General features: G+C 47.5%; 1 protein-coding gene across 5 annotated transcripts in view; it reads left to right on the forward strand.

Annotated features, from left to right (window-relative positions):
• The first annotated feature begins 16,931 nt into the window (after positions 1-16,931).
• CCDC83 (coiled-coil domain containing 83) overlaps positions 16,932-19,544 on the forward strand; it is a 29,821-nt gene continuing 27,208 nt past the window's right edge. For 3 of the 5 annotated variants that reach the window (XM_064505182.1, XM_026103349.2, XM_026103354.2), the window contains exons 1-2: positions 16,932-17,069; positions 18,527-18,720. The gene's annotated coding sequence lies outside the window, so the exon portion shown is untranslated. Of the gene's footprint in view, positions 17,070-17,967; positions 18,721-19,544 lie in introns of those variants that run through there. The other 2 variants (XM_026103352.2, XM_026103350.2) reach the window with 2 other exon arrangements.

Here is a 19,544-nt window from a genome sequence, read left to right on the forward strand (position 1 = left end):
GGCATAAAGTCACACCAAAGCCAAGGTTTGGGGCAGGACACCAGAGAAGAGGCAGTGTAGGGCAGAAGGTGGTGACATCTTTCCTGTCAAGGAAAGAGTGGAATGCAGGAAGGGCAATTGTAACCTACCTGTACTCAGAAGACTCCTATCCTGCTCTCTCAGCCACTGGATATCTGCATTTTCCAGGAGAACACTCACGCAATGTAAATATGTAAACATCAATACACTTCCCACGGTAGCCGTAATTCGCAGTCTAGTTTCTGCCTAGTCTCAGACAATTGATGATAGGCTTTGGGGAGCAGGGGAGGATTATAAATATCAACTGTAGAAAAAGTGGAGATTGCCCTTTGCTGTATCTTGCAAGGAGGAGCAGAAGAGAATACCAGCTTTGTCTCTCACCAGTTAATCTGATGGCTGGAGTCTGCATCCCCCAACACGAGCTCTAGAAATAGGTCATGAGGGTGTCACAGACACTTTCCAGAAGCTCTGCCACGTTTCTGATCTAGGGTAAAACAGAGAAACAGGAGTTCATTGGCTCAAAGGCCCTTCCATTGACCTTTGGCAAGGAGACTGGATGAACCAGGAGATAAAGAGCTGGAAGCTGGAAGGGACTGACAGTTCCCATCATTGCCATGCTAGGTCCCGCTCTACCACTTCCTTGAAGGGCACTCCAGGCTCCAGGTCTCTGGCCAAGAAAAAGTCACTGCCACCATTCAAACTTACCGTGGGCCATGGCTTATTCACGAGGTGACTGCAGACAATTTCCTGAAGATCTTCTGCACTCTTCTCCACGTTAAAAGCAACAGATGTCTGGACCATCTGCAGGCCCAGCAATGGAGTGCAGACCAGGAAAGTGCTTTGACAGGCCTGAAAACGAGAGCTGTTCCAGCTCAGTCCTCCCCAGACACAGCCAGGTGCCTTTCAAGGGAACTCCTTCAGCTGCTGCTGTCTTTCAAGAGAGGAAGGTGTTTTACTCAATGCAATTTCCAGAATGGAGAGGGGAGGGAAGGCAACAGCAGCCATTGCTCCCCTGGCCTGGTACTCAGCTCCCTGGAGAGAGCACCAGTGTCTGACAGCTGTCACTGTGAGATAGCAGTTCAATCCCATCCTCCTGGGAGAAGCACTGGATCTGAGGAGGCAGGAACAGATTGGAGGGATGTAGTCAACAAAGACTTGGAGGCAGGTCTGAGACCCGACCACTGTGGGATCTAAGAAGACCGCCCTGCGCTTCAAACTGAAAACTGTTGGAATAAGGAGAGCAAAGACGTAGAGAGACTGTGCAGCTATGCAGAGAGCTGGCAGGAGGGGTAGTATGAAGAAAGAAGTGAAAGGTGGCTCTTACATTGTAAACTCACGGGTCCGGGTCTTGAAGGTGGAGCAGAATTCTGGCCCAAGTAGTTTTGACTTCTTCGCTGAACAAAGATTTCCACTTCCTCTTGGCAGAGGAGGCCAGGATTCCATACAAAGTAAAGGCTGAGGAACGAAGGACCGCCTCATCCTGCAACCAGGATGCAACCCAACCATCAGGATGATATCTAGGACCCCAAAACAAACATCTCCTGATCAGCCAAATGCTTGCAGCTGAGCCCCACATCCTGAGAACAGTTCTTCTCAATTTCTCCAAGGCCAGAGGATCACAAGAATCCATTTATTTGAAAGGTAGCCCTTTGGAAACAAGAGGGGGTTGCCTTGTGCCCATTCCTTGTCTCTTGCTCAGCATCTTGCCTACTGAGCTACAGGGAGTTAGGCTTTTGGTCTCCGAGTTCCTCAGCAAATTACTGGCAGCTGACAGAGAGCCAAAAGCCTGGAGGCTCTTGGACTCAAAAGTTCCCAGACTCAGAGCCACTTGGCAGCCTCACACATTCCTGAGGCTTTGGGGCTTCCAGCCAGGGACAACCCTTCAGGTAGCCAGTAAGGTAGTTGTAAATGGCAAGTTTCTATTTCCCTAAGAAAAACCCCTTACATTCCAAAGGCTCTACAAAATGGAATTCTTGATTTGAATTGGTGCTGCTCAGTGGAAGAACTCATGCTCAGAAGCTTCTGCTGTGGTCTGTCATACCACTTCATGGGTACCACCTGTGTCAGAGAAAGTAAACTCCTGCTATTTGAAGCGATCATTGAAGCAAGTCTTCCAGACTATAGAGACCATGGAGAGAAAGAGGCACTTCAAGGTACAAACCCTCATATCCAAGGTGGAAGCTGAAAAGACCCATATTACAAGTTAGGCAAAGGAGACCTTCCAAGCAGCGCTTCCTCTCCAATGACAATGAAAGAAACCAGGAGGAGCTAGACCAGATAAGAAGACCTATCGCAAAGTAAGCTGATGCCCTCCCTTAGTATCCAGACTTTCTTTATCCCTCCCCAAGGGAAATCCAAAGGTGAATACAACTTGGCACTGAGGATCAGGAGTCATCAACTCAAATCTCATCAGTTTCCCTTCAGCCTTTGCCATGAACAAGGCTTCTCCCCTAAGCCCAAACAGTCCTCATCTGTACTTACCCACATCATGCCTTTCAAATGACCTCACACAGACTACTGGGACGAGTTACATAGTGCTCTTCACTTACAGCATCAAAAAAGTCTTGATATACATGGTGATGTCTCTGAAGGTGATTCCAGTGTCCTTCTCTTTCAGTTGTGCCACCACTTTCACCACCACTGACAAACTCCCATGATCTCAGAAGAGGTGACATCTTTTATGGCCCTCATTAACACCTCCAGAATGGCTTTCTTATGCTTTCTCAGCTGTCAAAGCAGAAGGCACACAAGAGCTTCTCACTATTCATACCTCTAGCAGCTGTTCTTTACCATTTCTCCCAAGAGCAGAATTTGCTAGAAACCATTCCAGAGCACACCTTAGCCTAAGCATACACATTCTGCCTCCAATTGCGCATTTGCAGACAGCTCTTTACCAGGGCCTTTCTAGTTAGAGGCTGTCTTTAGTGAGTGCAATCTCATTCTCACCTTCTGAGGTGCTCCACTGGCCAGATTTCCCAGGCTTCTCACTGCCATCTGGCGGACAGTGCTGCTGGTGTCCATGGACTCATCCACCAAGGCACGGAGGACAGGCTGAAGCAGCTTCCTTTCCTGAAGCACTGGGGCCTTTGTCAGCTGGAAAAGAGCAACATGACCGTTAGCATCAATAGATAGATCTGACCACTCACAGCATGAGAATAACAACATTCATGGATTCCAGCACTGATGGGACACTTTCTTCTAGGATATTCCTGGAGAAAGAGATGTCTGAGATAGCAGTTTCCAAAGATGACTGCCCTCAGTGCTCCCTTTCCCACCTTCTGTCTCACCTCAGCAAAGAAAGATGTAACCAAGATCCTCAAGTTTGCTGATGGAGAGTCCTGCCATGGGAAGATAGCATGCACAATGGTCAGTGCAATCACATCAGCTCGGAGCAGGACACTGCACACACAACACAATAACACAGTAAGACTGTGAGCTTCCAACAGTCAACTGCTGTGATGCAGATGGTCTTCTTCAGCAATTCAGGACGGCCTCCTTTAGCAGACATACTGGAGAAGTTCCCATCCAGTCCCTTGGCTTACAGTCACCCCCAAGAAGGAAAGAAGGCCTCCATAAGGCTCTTACCTAGTCAGCAGACACATCCCCTCATGGTCAGTCTAGGGATTTTCAAGAAAAGCTCATGTTCTCTGCTTCCTGAGAATCCCCATCCATTTCTCATTGATGTACTTCCCAAGAACAATATCTAATGCCTTGATGGAAAGACTGATTTAAAAAAAAATCAGAATCAGAGCACTTGAGACAGTGTTCAGACCAGAACTAAGGAAGCTCAGCCACTTTCTGAGGCACTCATTAACTTCTTCTAAGCCTCACTGTACTGCCACGAAAGAACACCTCATAATCCTGAGGCATATCAAGCTAAAAGGAAACTGGCATGGTAATCCACTTTGATGCCCCTAAGCTCACTGAACACATGGGAAAACCCAGACACCTTGACTTCTTTGATGCTGGAAGGTTCCTCTGACTATCATGTGGAAAGACTTCCTGACAGACCGTAGTCAGCATCATCATTCCTCATATCCTTGAGGAGTGTGTGTGTTACCAGAATACTATTCCATGCAAAAGATTCACAATGAGGTCTCCCAAGTTGGGGAAATGGATTGTAATGGGCAGGAATGTCCATTCTATAGCTGCATCACCACTTGTGGGTACGTTGAACAGACCAGGAATAACAGAACAGGAGGCCCAGCACAGCTTGAGAGGGACAGTCAGGCATGCAAGGCCAACGGGTACTTTGTTCTCCACCATTCATATGAGCAAAGTCTCTCAGGCTTCACAGAAAGCTGGCACCCCAAGCTACATTTGGAAAGCTTCTGCAGCCACTGTCTGGACACAGAGAAATTCGGTTCTGATTTCCTAAGGAAATTATTAAACGTGTCCACCCCAGAAATCCTGTCCATGGAGCGCAGAAGCCTCTCTCATAGAAGAAACAGCTATGTTTAAGGCTATCAAACTGAAGGACCAGAAGTATGTCCTGCCACGTCCTCTAATGCTACCAAATGGCTCGACTCAGCTGAAGTCCAGGGAGCTATCTCCAGTCATGTCTGATGAGGCAGAAATGATCCTGCTTTCTTCAGACCCAAATAACCCAGAGACTTTTGATTCAAAAGCATTTCCACAGCGAAATAAAACCATCCAACAAAGGATGTCCAAGGAAGAACTGTAACAAAGCACACAAAAAACAAGCCAAAATGAACAGAGACTAGCTGAAACAGCAGAGCTCCCTGTGCATGACACGTAATAAACCAACAGGAGAATTTTGACTATGCTAAGAGCACCAGTTCCCAGACCTCCTGCGTTTTTACTGCAGTTTTTCCTCACCAGTGCCACACAAGGTTTTATTCAGACTAGTTCCCCCCAGCTTACTTTTCCAAAAGAATGTGGAATCCTGTGCTAGGGCATAAAAGACAATGCCCAGGTCTTCCAAGTGAGGAAAAGCCTGACAAGAACCCAGAGCTAGGAGCTAGAGATAGACCAACAAACCTACAGGCAAAAGCTCGCTTGGTGAGGCGAGCTAAAGCCAACCTCCATCATCTCTGCCCGTTTTGCTTATCACCTGCAAGGGCAGCTGTCTTGTCCATGTGTCACAAGGACTGGCTTGTCTTGGACTCCTCCTGGGGACAAAGGCGTCTCCTTTCCAAGAGTGTCACTGATTTGCTTCAGGAGCACTGGAAATAGCTGTGGAAGCAGGAGAGGTAGTTTCCCAGGTCTGCAGGGCGGACACCAGCTCAAAGACGGCAGAGGTTACCTATGAAGAAATGCCATTACAACAAACCAGTTGGAAAAAAGAGCTTCTGCCACCACGTATCTGGCCTGCTTGCCTGCCTGCCTGCCTGGCTGCTCTCATCTGGAACTCTGACTTCTGCTGCAGCCTTGCAGATAGGGAACAATAAGCTTTTGCAGCTTCTCACAGTGATAAAAATGAGAATGACCCATCAAAGTGTACGTCAGGCTTCTGCGTGTGGATTTGCAAGTGCTTGTGTAACAAGACGATGCCCTACCCCTCGCTTTCACTCAACAGGATGCTCAGCCAAAGAGGGGGCAGTAATGTGCCTGTCCGTTAACATACTGTGAGAGGTTCCAGAGCAGCCTGATTGTTGTTCGCATCTCATCAGGGCAGTTCCTTCTGGTGGTGGTGGTTTCTGCACTCTTTAGTTTGTTCATTAGCAATTGGAGCACTTCAATTGCAAAGAAGCCTCTTGCAAGAGTCCTCCAAGCTTTACTGTATCAGTGCAGGTGAACAGAAGTTTACACATGATTCCTTGTGCTCATGGACCTATAACCCCCTCAAAGACATGGGAAACACTCCCCCTGGCCAGCGTGGAGCTGTAGCAGCCCGGGTTCCTGGCAAAGCACAAGCACATGCTCTGGCAACATCCTGACTTTCTTCCTCAGGGAGAAAAACAGCCCACTGTTAATGGAATCTCCTCTAGCACAGTCAGGCTGTGGCATCTCTGTGTTCCTACAATGAAAGAGAGGGGAGTAGCACCTACATGTCCACTAGCAGGTGTCTCTGGAGGAGGCTGTTGGTCACTGCCTTGGGGTGGTAGCAAGCCAAGACAGATACCACATCAAAGAGAAACTCTTTCAGGTTGTCCTGCTGAGCAGCTGGCAGATGATCCCAAAAGATTGTCAGGACTTCTGGTACCTGGATGGGACAAGGCAAAAACAGAAGGTTCTTTGAAGCTTTTCCTAGGGCTTCTCTTGAAGCCAGACACAGTTCTTCAGCACATGAGCAAGTCCTGCTTCCTTGACAATTTGTCAAGCTCTTGCCCTGAACTTCACCCATACCACTCTGCACAGGTCTTCGCTCCCATTTGGGCATGAGTGTGCTCCTTGCCCTCCCATGCACACAAACATGCTGTTATTGTACATGCCTTGGCTCACTTCTGTTTTCAGCTTATCTCCTCTCACACACAAAGAACACCTTCACATTTCATTCAGAGCACTCTGAACACTTCTGACTATGTCCTTGAAATAACGCAACATCCAGACTTAACACATTTTCCCCACCCTCTGAAGACACCAGGCAGTGCCTGCAAAAGGGTCCACTAATCCTTCCAGGTTAACCCAGCTCCCCAGGGGTATTGTTCCTTGCCTCCAGCCTCCTCATTTCTCATAGAATCAACCACTTCCCAGGAGGGGACTGCTCTGGAGGAAGGCATTTGGGAGAGCCTTTCCCCGCTAGAAACTGTGGACAGAAAATCTGGACAGAGAAATAACACTCCTTTGTCCTGTGCATGCTGTTTCCCTGCAGGACAGCAGGTCCTGCTGACCATATATGAAAGGAACATAGCCCAGGAGAGAGGGTGTCATCATTGCTAGGGGAAGGCCTAGGCTTTGTAGTCACTGAGCACTGCAAGCCTCAGGCCTTGTCAGGCTTTTTCCAAGGAGACTCTTATCCTCCTTGTTTGAGCTTTAGCAGACACCTAGTGTTATGCCAGCTGTGATGGATTCCTCTCCTGAAGAGGGAGCAACAAGCCCTTATTCTGTAAGGGGGCAACTCTCTATGACCCTACAATCGAGGCAGGAGCATTGAAAAGAGTACGGGGTCAGCCTGAGAGCAGAGGCCTTGAAAGTACAGAACTGAGCCCTGATGACTAGAAACAAACATCACCAGTGGGCAATAACTTGTCACTGAAGTAATGCCACTTTGTGGACAGGTTCAGGGATAATGCAGACAGCAAGAAATACAAAAGGTAAACTCTGATAGGGCCTAGAATTACGGACAATCATGTCAACTGTGAAGCTTCAATCAGCTCCTCTGTGATACACAGAACAATACCCAACACACAGGAGGAAAGGACCTACCTCAAATGCTCTACCGCAAGAAGTGCCTTGTAGCAAACAGAAGCCAGACAACCCAAGGACTCCTGCTTCATGAAGTCCTGCAGTTCACAGAGACAAGTACAGAGAAGTCAGGGGGCATGAAAGAAGAAGGCTGTCCCTCAGCAAGACAAACAAGTTCTTCTGCACTTGTGACTAACATAGCCTTCATGCAGACTTCTCCCAGAGCACAACTCCAGAGTGAGCCATTGCTCTTCCCAGCGACTGTCCACAAGGCGGCAGCACAGAAGGGTCCCAGCACGCTGGTGACTAGGCTTCAGAGGTTCCTAGGCTTGCCCAAGGTCTTTCAAAACCAACAGCGAACCGTGCATCTGTGAGGATACCCATCTCACACACTGCAAAAACAGCAGCTCTTCTTCAGGACAGCCTCCCTCACTCCATGTCATTCACCAGCAGAGTGGCCAGCAGCACCCTTTTGGAAGCGAACTTAAAGCTCTCCAAGTTGTTGGCACCTTGAAGGATACAGCTGATTTCTGAGACACTCTGGATTGTTTAGAGCTTGAGCTCTAAGTCCTGAGGACTGGAAAAAACAAGATGACACAGATGAGCCATTCAAAGCACCAAAGATTAGTATTTTTAACATGACTGCCAAAAGATTAGCACCAAAACCAAAGCTCTCCTGAAAGTACTGTGCAGGGAAGAAACTGCATCCTCCAGAAGCCCACAGGACATGGCCTATGTGTCTATTTCAGAGGACGAAAATCTCTCTGTGGGTCCTAGGAAGAAGTGGCCTACTTGAAAGCAGGAAGGAGCTACCCAAAAGAGAGCCCCCTGGACTCTGGTCTGAGGCAGTTGGGAAAGCAAATCTGCAACAACGGAAATTGGAAATGTGTGAAGGGGAAGGGCAAGGAGTGAGGCTCACTTGGTTAGCATTTACTGGAGCTGGGAAAGTGATGCCCTGCCTCTGGAAGGTGCAAGAGGAAAGAGTGAGAGGCAGTGAAATACAAAACATTGGCATGAGAAAACATGGCAGCAGTACAGATTACCACCAACACTACAAGTCCACAGAGACTCATCTTGACCACTCTGTTCTACTCTGTTGCATGGGAAGCAACGGGTAGAACTGGCCCTGGGATACTTCTTGTGCTTAGGGTCTCTGGCATTTCAGATAAGTTTCCCAAAACATAAAAAATAACACAGGCATATGTGAAGGGGATACAGTGGCAGGTTTGAAACTGGAGATCCAGGACTCTTGTTGAGAGAGGATCTTTCCAGACAGATGCTCTGTCTCAGTAAGCTCCAGTTCAGAGGAGGATGGGAGCTAGCTCTGGGCTGATAGCTCGATCAGCTAGCATTCAGAGCTCCTACCTGTGAACTGGTTCTGTACTGGCACAGGATGTTCTCCACAATATCTGTCTCAACATGAGAAAGAAGCTGCTACTTGGGTGCATGGAGTGCTGTTTGGCTGTAGACAAGCATGAGAGCAGCACATACCTTTGCTCTCTTCTTTTGGTGTTCCTGGACAATTGGAAATTGGAAAAGCCATGAGAAATGGTCCAGCCTCTTCATTTTACCTTAGACTTTCCATTTGCTTCTAGCTGAGAAACTGCCTCCAAACAGGTATGAGCTTGCCACCTCCATCCACACTTCTCAAAGCATTTCCCGAAGTACTTCTTCAACACCCCTCTTAACTCTCTAGGGAAGACAGCTGTTCTCCCTCACACAAGCTGGAGCAACTCTTTGTAGCTGTAACGGGCCTGGACTCACTGGAGGTTCAGAACCTGCTGTAACAGCTTGACAGAGAAGAGACTTCTCCTTCCCTCTGCACATTGACAGAGCCCTGGCACTACAGGCTGACACTTACCATCGCAGAAAGTTTGCTTGATCCTGCTGTTATCTACTTGGTTCAGCATGGTGTGCATGGCATCCCAGGTCATTTCCACAAAAAGGATACATCTCAGAGCTGCCGAGAAGTGACGGAGCAGAGGAAGAGAAAACAACCTGCCATTAGGAGAGTATCCTGCCAGGGTAGAAGTGTGCTGGCTGACTTTCCCCAGAAGCATGGGAGGAGGGAAGCACTTCAAGGTAGGACTGGAAGCACAGCGGAGCAGAACTCCACTAGGTTTGCTCTCCCTGCAGTCCCAACATTAGGGCACTTAACTCAGGGGCCAAAGTCACAACTTCCAGCTGCCCCCAGGCAGTGAAAGACATGGTAGCCATAACCTTGTAGCTCTCCCATTTCCCAACAACTAAATCTTTTCTCCCGCTGCTCAAAGAAGTCAGCATCAAAGCCTGAAGCACAAGTTGCGGTACCATAGCTTGTGCCAAGTTTGCTGAGGGTAATAAAGACAAACTCATCAGGGATTTCTTCCACAGGCTTCAGATGACTCTGTGGCTCATCCATGATGTGTAGGAAGTGAGAGCAGGCCATGGATACCAGAATGTCACTTCCTGCTCTTTGCAATTCATCTGTTACAGTCAACCAACCAACCATGAAGGAAAAAGATCAACATGGAAGACTGAGGAGGCAGGACATGGAATTAGCCAACATCAGCCATATGACTTCAACTCTTCACTTCCATGCTTAAGGGAAGAGGGAGATAAGTCTAATTTCTCCAGAGAGATCCATTCCCTGCCCTGTTTGGCTGTCACTACTTTGACCCCTTGGGGGAAATACACTTGCCAGTCAAGGGAGAAGTTTGCACCATTTGCCCTTCTGTGGTATTGCTTTTCTTGCTTGCAAAAGCAAGAGAATAGGAACAGAGAAGCTCCCAGAAGGCTCCAGCAACAAATACTCTCAATACAAGAAGCCAAATGGAATATCTGGTGCAGCAGGAGAGGGACTGGCACTTGCCAGGGCTCTTTCTCAAAACAGGGTGACTAGACAAGAATGGCAGTCCAATGCCCAATTATTTGGAAGCAGCTGATTTTCCACCTCCCTGCCCAGAACCTTTCCCTTCAGGAGAGATGTGCTTGTTACAACAGTCATGGTCCTGCTTGCCTCAGCTCTAGCCAAAGACTCAGGCAAACATGTTGATTTACATAGGGCAGCTCTTTCAAGTTCTGCACTTGCTCAAGAACTCTGCTGGATACTGCCTTTTCCCTTTCTCCCTGAGGAAGAGTCTTACATTGCAAGATCTGGGAACCATTCACAGGTTCTTAAGGCAAAGAAGAAATCTTTGGAGTCAGTCTATAGCTTGCAAAAAGGCTGAGCTCTAGGCAGGATTGTTTGTCTAGCTTCAAAGACAACAAGCTTACCTGCTCCACTCTCATGTCCCTTGAAGCAAACATTATTAATTGGCTTATCAGATTAATTTCCAAATGGTCATCATCTTCCTGCAGGACTCTCCCCAGTTCCTGATAGTTTCTACTCGATTACTCTGGGGACAAATCAGAGAAAGGAACCTTTGAACTTCTTTCTCCTGGATGACCAGAATGTCTTAGAGCTCTGAGCACTTGCTCCATACAGCCTGCCAAGTGGCATCACACAGACTGCTCCATTTGTCTAAGATCTAGTCATAGAAAGTAGCTGAGTGAACAGTTTCACTGGAAATCATTTTGCCAAATGGAGGATCCACCTATTGCTATGGTAAGGGAAACTCACTCCACTGTGCTGATACTCTGCAACCACGCTATTGCTGCCTCAAAGAACTGGTGGTTCCTCTAGACAAAACAAAGTGCTAAGGAGAAAAGGAAGACACAGGACAATGGCATTTCCAGGCTTCCTCAGTAGGGCCCAATTCCTGGGCTTCCCCTGGCTCCTCAGGGAAGTTCCTGGGGTAAGATCTGTGGATCGTACCGGAAGATCTGCCTACCCTTCAGAGATTTGCTCTGGAATGACATTTATGTTTAACTCTTTTTGAAAGGTTGATTTCAGGGTCCTTGGAAAAGAAAACCGCAACAATGAAACATCAGCAAAATTATAGGCATGGTGTCAGTGGCAAAACATTCTCAACTTGGACATTTTTTTCTTAATTTAATCTATTGCCAACTAACAAATTTCTGATTTCGCTAATTTGTGTATTGAGAAAATGGGAACATAAGCACTAAAACACTTAAGTGAACACCTTTCCACCCTCTTTCCCGGACTCAACTGAAGTCAACCACTATCCTCCCCATTTCCTACTCTCCACTTCCCTTATTGTCCCCAGGCTGAGTTCAGGAGGCTGGGCTCATCTGCACAACAGCTTCCTTCTGCTGTCCCTTTCAGCTTACTGGTTTTCCTCCTCTTTCTCCCACTGCCTGCACAGAGGCCATGCAGCTTCTCAGGGGGCTACTGCTCTGGTGCCCCCAGGGCTGCTCACGAGGCATGCAGAGCCAGCTGGGATCGGTTCTCACCGCACCAGGTAGATCACGGCCACCGCCCACACAGGCCCCCGCGTGCCCCTGCAATGGTACTGGACCCTTTCTACCCAACACTGAGGCCTAAATGCCAGTTCTTCAGCAGCTGACTCTGGAGCAGGGAGTACAGACTCTGGAGCTGTCTTCTCATTTCATTTCCCGATTTCTGTGTCCAAGGAGCAAAGCCCACCTCTCTGCACATCATGGCTCCTCTCAAAGTGGGAAGTCCCAATGCTGTGAGATGCCCTGAACCAAAGCCGAGGTGTGTCTAGAGGTGTGTGTGGCTAATGAAATGCTAGGGTTTATTACAAGAAGGTTGGCCTTGTCCTATCCCACACTCTTGCCTTCTGTGGGAAAGGATGATGCACAGTAGCATCATCTCCTAATGACTGGCAAAAATAGCATTTCTACAATGCAGTGTTTGCCAGAGAGCACATTTGCCAGTCAGCAATAGCACATCCCATGGCACTTGATGGGAGCCAGGCACATTTGGAATCAAAACAGTAGAATCCAGATGTAATCCACAAAACTGCCACCCCCTTACCTCATCTTCCTGCAGTTGGCTCAGCACGGAGACCACAGAGCCAACCAAGGTGCTGATGGCTCCGGGGAAGGACTCTGTAATCTTGCCTCCATCCTTGGACTGTATACCCCTGTATACCCCTCCATCCTCAGGCTCCTTAGGTCTTGCCAAGAAGTTGCTTTAGCCAAGCAACCTAGAAGGAAACAATCCGAGGATTACCTGCCCTCAGGTACTGGCATCAGTTTGAGGGTCAAATGGCTCCCCAGCCTTCAGAGAAATTCCTCCCCTCAGTATTTACACCAAGAGACCAGCTGTCTTGGAGCTGGTGGCCCTGTTACCCAGCCCAGGGTGGGTGTATTGGAGCCGCAAGAATCAGGTGGGCAGGCCTGACATCTGGTGAGACAGCATCAAAGTTATGTGCAGTGTGCTGTGGAACCACACAGCAGAGAAATGGCTCTGCACTTGTTGCTTCCCTTCCCATCTCTCTGGGATTATGACCTTTATTATATGGATTATGACCTTTTTTGGATTATAACCTTGAACTTCAAGCTAACACGAAAGTACAGGCATGCTCCATGTTTTAAAACAAAAGCAGGAATGTTCTGGCTGCCCAGAGTCTCTGTAGGCTTTGCTTCCTTCTGCTTAATCCATGGCACTTTCCTTGATCCTGCTGGTCGAAGGGAAAGGTTCAGATATAGGAAAAGGTAGTATTGGATGTATTATGTGAGTCAGCGCCTGGCTGTATGGCTGGTGTCACAGGCAGGGCTTTGGCTTCTACAACTGTGGGACTCCTGAAGAATAAGGACTTCTGGGTAGAGACAGGATCCATCTGACATAGTTGGGCAACAGCATCTTTGCCAATGTGCTAGCCAGTCTGGTGAGGAGGCGTTTAAAGTAGGTGCATTGAGGAAGGGCTACCATAACCTGCAAAGAGTTGAAAGCATGGGGGACAGAGACAATTGCCCAGGTGTCAGCATAGTGGAGGAGGCTCTAACTCTTTGCCTCGAAAGCAGCATAACCCATCTGAAGTGCCATTACATGAATGCATGTTGAATGGGGAACAAACAGGAGCAACTGGAGCTGCATGCACAGTTATGGAGCTGTGATCTCGTTGGGATTACTGAGGGACAGTGGGATGGCTCGCATGACTAGAATGCTGCAATGGATGGATACAGGCACCTTAGGGTTAACAGGCCAGAAAGGCAAGGTGAGGGGTTGTGATCTGTGTGAAGGAGTGGCTGGAGTGCATAGCATTTCGCCCTGGCACAGTTAACAAGCCAGCTGAGAGCTTATGGGTGAAGATCAGTGCACAGACCAACATGGGAGACATTGTGGCTGGTGTTGGCTGTAGGCTTTCTGATCAAAAAGAGGAAGTAGTTGAAGTCTTCTTTAGACACCTGGAGAAAGCCTCATGATCACAGGCACTTGGTACACATGGGAGACTTCAACCACCCCTATAGTTCTTGGAAAGGCAACATGGCTGAACATAAGCAATCCAGGAAATTTCTGCAGTAGATCAAGGACAGTTTCTGGATACAGATGATCAGTGAGCTGACGAGGGCAGGCATTCTGCTGGACCTCTTACTTACAAATGAGGAAGAAATCAGGGATGCAGATGTCAAAGGTAACCTCAGTGGAACATGGCCCTGAAATAGAAAGGGGCCTAGGAGAGCGGGTCGATCTTCAAGGTCAGCCTTTAAAGCACAACAACAGTCCATTCTGATGTGCAGAAAGGCAAACAAACACGTCCGAAGGCTGGCATGGATGAACGAGGAAATTGTGTCTGAGCTCCAGCACAGAAAGGAAGCACACAGGAGGTGTGTGCAGGGATGTGCTACCTGGGAAGAATATAGAGATACTGCAGACATTGCCTGTTCATGCAAGGATGGAGGTAAGAAACTCAGAGTTTAGTTGGAGGTAAAACTCGTGAGGCATGTGAAGGACAACATGAAAGGCTTCTTTTGGCAGCAAAACAGGAAGCATTGGCAACAAAAGCAAGACCAAAAAAACTGGGGACATTGCTCATTGGGACAGGGAACCTAATGACAAAGAATATGGAAAAAAAGCAGAGATAATTAATGTCTCCTTTGTCTTAGTTTTTACTGGTAGGGTGTTCCCTTGGGTCTCCAAGATCTCTGAGCCTAGTGGAAGAGACTGGGAGAATGATGCATTGCCTATAGTAGGGAGGACTGACTTAAGGACCACTTAAAGCAAACGAGAAATAACACAAGCCCATGCAACCAGATGGGCTGCATTCAGGGGTGCTGAGGGCCTGGCCAGTATCAGCATGAGGCCTCTCATTATTATTGGTGAAAGGTTATGGCAATCAGTGAATGTTCCTGATGACCAGGAAAAGGCAAATGTCACACACATTTTCAAGGGCAAGGAGGATCCAGGGATGGTCAACCTCATCTCAGTCCCTAGGAAGATTGTGGAGCTGACTCTGGCAGCCATGTTCAAGACTGTTAACAGCAGATCAAAGAGGAGCTTAAAGCACTGCCTGATCCTTGCAAACATTCTTAACCTGTAAGATAGACGCTCAAATATATCATGAATATTTTCTCCTTCTGGGTGTAAGGCAAGACTTTCTAAAAGATGTGGGTATTTTCTCTCCATGAAGATGGAGAAAGGCAAAAGCTGGTGACAATCAAGCTTAAGCACTGTTATTTTTGTTGCATAGTAAGACTTAAATACGTCAAAGACCTTGTGCTATGATAGGCAAAGGCCAAGGCCACGTTCATCTTTTCCATGTAGCCTAAGACACTGTTCTTTTCCTTTTCCTTTCCTTCCTACTCAGCGCTTGGCTTATGTATCAGGTGGTTACTGTGTCCTGATGGCATTGCTGGATGCATAATACAGGAGAAGGAAATTAAAAGTGACTAGGTTTTTTTGGTTTGGGGTTTTTGTTTAGTTGTTTGTTTCTGCTTTCTCATGTGAACGACTATGTAGAGCTGCTGAATGAATGTGAAGAGCTTCTTCCTACTGGCTTCAGTATAGATGCATTCCAAATTCTGATCTCAGCCTATAGGACTAAACCTTTTGGACCTTGCTTTAGTGACTAGGCCTTACTTATAGTGAATAGTCACACGTGGTTTGTCCGAGGGGTAAGGTAAGGTTACATAGGGCTGGCCAAATACTTCTCAGCAAAGTAGGTAAATATGAATTTTGCAGTTCATGAGAAAGAGGACAAAGTCATTTATTTAGATGAATCACCATTCAGCTGTGTGGTAAAGTCAGAATGACTCCCCAGACAGCCCAGGGCTGTGTGGTTCAGGTGTTGTTGTCCTATGAAGGACAACGTACAAGGCCTAACAAAGACAGGCGAACTCTGTTGGACGTGAAGAGAGAAGTGGAACATGACTGGCCTCCAGCACATCTTTTCATGTGATCTCCCGTCCGTGGGGCCACAGCTTTTTGCCCAACACTAGTGTATGCGGGCAAAGGAGTTACAGACAGCAGGGTATGGCTGTCTGTTATTAGAGTGGAGGTGCTTACTCCATCTCAGTGCCTTAGACTACTTAAGAGCTTGCTCTTGAAAGAGCTGCTCTGCGTCCATGGTTGACCTAGCTCACATTTGGTGTGGAACTGCAGCTACTACTGTGGGGGCTTGGAAATGCTCATTTTGTTGCACAAGGTTGCAATTTTACTGTGCCCTCATAAGTCTACCACCATAGATATCCCTTTGGATGAAGTTCAGGCTGGTACTGAGCAAGCTAGCAAGGTCTTTGCCACACGAAGGCCTTCTTAGGAATTAAATAACCCTCGTGCTGTTGTTACTATTTGCTTTTCTCACTTTATAATGTGGGGGGCCAGAATAGGAATCACAAACCCTGTCAGTGCACCTCGTAGGGTTTCTGATGGGAGTCTCAGAAGTGTTTTGCCTTATAGCCCTGCAGTTATTGCTTCCTCATGGCCTCAGTGCGGATCGATTAGCAGTCCCTTAGGCTGGGCAGTTTTCATGCACAGACAGGCTGACCGAAATCAGAAAATTCTGGATGTGGATATATCCCTATCCAGATACGGATAGGCTGACATGGATAGCCTGTCTTTTCCTAGTGCAGTACATCATTTATACTATGTTTTTATTACATCCTCATTTTCCTGAGAAACATGTATTTTCAGATGTCAAGCTCTCTGGAGCCAGAACCTACTTTTTCTTCTATTTATAGAGCCCCGTGGCCAACAAAGTCCTAATTCCTGCCTAGAGCAATCACAGACGGTATCAGGGGGTAAATGACAAAATCCAGCCCTGACGCGCTGTGACGCTGACATGCCGGTCCGATCAGCACTCCCACCACCGCTAACTCGAGTTACCGCTTTTCGGCCTGCTGCTGCTTTTTCCTTGCCAGGACATTTCCTAAGCTACCCCTCCCTTTTTATCTCTCCTCTTTTTTGCCGAAATCCCTCAGATCCAGGAGGCTGAAAACCCCGCAGAGGCCGTTTAGCTCCGGTGGTGGAGGCGAAGGCCTAGGGGGGTCCCCGCCCGGGGGGGAGGAGAGCAGCCTGGCAGCACAACGCCCTGTGTTAGCCACCTCTGCTCAGCGCGGTGTGGGCACAAGCCCTGGGGCAGCGAAGCCTGGAGTGGGGGGAGGATCTGAAGGATCCTGTGAGGGTTTGGGGGCTGTTTTGGGGCGGGGGGGGGCGGCTTCCTCCAGCTGCAGCTCCCGCGCGCGGCCGCCAGGGAGCGCCGCTGCCGCCGGCACCGCGCGGCGGCGGGAGGGGGAGGGGGGCGGCGCCTGTTGCCGTGGCGACCGGCGACCGTTGGCGTCGCGGCGGCGCCGAGGCGGGATGGGCGCGCGGCGGGGCCCTGACTGACGAACCGTCGCCCGCAGCCGGGGGGGGAGGCGGGGAGCGGGTCTGGGGGCGGCTGCAGCGCGCTGAGGTAATCGGCGGTGGGAGCCGAGGGAGCAGAGGCCCGCGCTAACGCGTTGTTTGAGCTAATAACGCTAGTAATCGCGTGGGTGATGGCTAACGCGAGTGGCGAGCGGCCATACAGCGGGTCGCCGCGATGGGGGTCCGGAGGGTCGCGGGACTTCGGCTGCGGTGTATGGGGCCTACTTAGGTCTGCTAAGGAGTAACGGCAGCGTAATTACTAACTGAGAAAGTGCTGGTAACAATACTTCGGCTCTGTTGAGGGTTATGCCTCATGATTTATCTGTGTAGGAGATGGTAAATAAATCTTGCTCGCCGTAAAATGGTTTCCTGCTGGTGTAAAATCTGCAGTCAATTCTCAGACCCCCCCAAACTTACTTCCTTCTCCTTCGTGTGTGTTCATTTTCTGCGGTTTGCAAAATCTAGCAAATCTGTTGTTACAGTGTGTTCTTTACCTTGTTCTGCAGCTTGGAAGCTTGCTTGTGACTCCCAGCATAGGAAGGGTTTCATAAATATGTCGTGGGAGCTCATCTGAGGCTTGAGTTTCAAAACCCAAACATTTCCAAATTACTGCTGCTGAAAATGTTGGTTTCGCTTGTAACCAATTTTAAGCAGGGGATTAGATTATCCATTTAGTGGAAGGGCCAGAGATCATGAAAAAGAGGCAGGGATTGCTGAAGTGATTTGCTGTTTCCAAGGAAAATCAGTAAAATATATGCTCAAATGGAAGTGGAATCAGTACCACCCCTGTTAATTCTGCAAAATCAATCATGCATTCGTGTATTTGAGCTGGAAATTTCAAAGGGTAGTTAAATACCTAACTCCTTGTCTTAGTGTTTTTACTTAATTCATGCAGTCTTTGTTGTAAGATGGAGATTTTCAAAATTCAAGTATTCACAAGTTTTACAATCTTTGTGAAAAATACTGTATTTAATGAAACTAAACTTGTATTGGTATCTGTAAAGGTTATAGGGGCATATTAAGGACTTATATACCTTCAAACTCAAAGGGTTTCTGTTTGGATGGTAAATGTCAATGAGGTTTACTGCTGTCACATGGTGATACTGTGACAGAGGCATGATTGTAATGAAATTCCACAGTAGAAATGTCTTACTGATGCAGCAACCATGAAAACTTTGATCTGGAACACTTCAGAAATTCAAGATACTGCTGATGAGATCCAGAGTTTTCCCGATCTTTATGAATGGAGTTAGCCGTAGCTGCGATTTAAATAGTTAGGTGGTGCAAAGACTGAGTGACAGCTCTAAAACACTGTTTCCGTGAGTGTGAATATGTCTTTAGCAGCAGAACGGACAAAATCCATCTGCACAAGTAGATTTCCAAAATAGTGGGAGTAAAAATTCTTTTGGATAAAATGTTGCGAATAAGATGGTCAAAGGTGTAAGGAGCTGTGCTGGTACCTTGATCTCAGTGGTATGTTTACCCTTTCTTTCATTCACCTTGTAGAGCTGCCAGTCACATTTCTTTTGAATACCTTTCTGCAATATACCCTTGAACAGACTGCCGTCTCTTAGCACCCTCACTTGTTCCATCAGCAGACATCAACTACTCATCCGGGATACATGGATGAACAGGAAGTCATTTTGTGCACAGCTGACATTGCCTTGTTTCAGAGTATGGTGAATGCAGTGAGAAAGCAGGTGCGAGTGTATGGATTAGGCTGCATCTGTCATTAGTTGGTTTAACTTCATTGCCTTGATTTTAGATTGATTTGGCAGGCTTGCTGTGTAGCTTTCCACAACGGCTTTTATTTCCATGTGTTCATTTTAATAGGAAAAGCCTCCAGCCTAGTTATGGAACAAGGTGGTAGCAATTTTATCTATTAGTATAATAATTGCGAAAATTCAGAACTTGAACAGCAAAGCAGTTTAATATGAAAACAGGTTATATACAGTGTTTCTACTCATTTGGTAGTAAAGCCTCCTTTGTTAAATCAGCTAATCTGGATTTGACGTTGGATTATCTGACCAGTAAAAGGGGCTTTTTTATTTTACATAATATATGCTACCAGTTTCATTACAGATTTATTCATTGTCAGTTGAATTCTGAGGTTGGTAGTTGTGACAACATACCCAGGGAATACTGCTGACATGCACATCCCTTCAGAGAGTGGTTTTGTTCCAGCTCTGACAATGAAAACTGATATCAGAGTTGCAGTGAATGGCGAATATTCATAGTTCTAGGAGGACAGAAGGAGAGGGAAAGAGATGCATATTAACAAGTGGACTGGCTAAAACAAGCCAGATAAACAAACAGAGACAAAGGACTAGTAAAGCAACAACAGCTTGTTTGATTTGTGAGAATGTAAAATACAAACCCACAGCAAGGAATGCAATAAGTAACTAGTGATAGAGGCCCTCTGTTCGTGAACACATATCTATTCAGGACAACATTTCAGGATATGCCAAAAGCATGTGCCTGAGTGCTGCCCTGGGCAGGAGTGTTGTTGTCAATAAAACATCTT

This window comes from Dromaius novaehollandiae, chromosome 1, assembly GCF_036370855.1.
Source record: "Dromaius novaehollandiae isolate bDroNov1 chromosome 1, bDroNov1.hap1, whole genome shotgun sequence".
NCBI classification, from domain to species: domain Eukaryota; kingdom Metazoa; phylum Chordata; class Aves; order Casuariiformes; family Dromaiidae; genus Dromaius; species Dromaius novaehollandiae.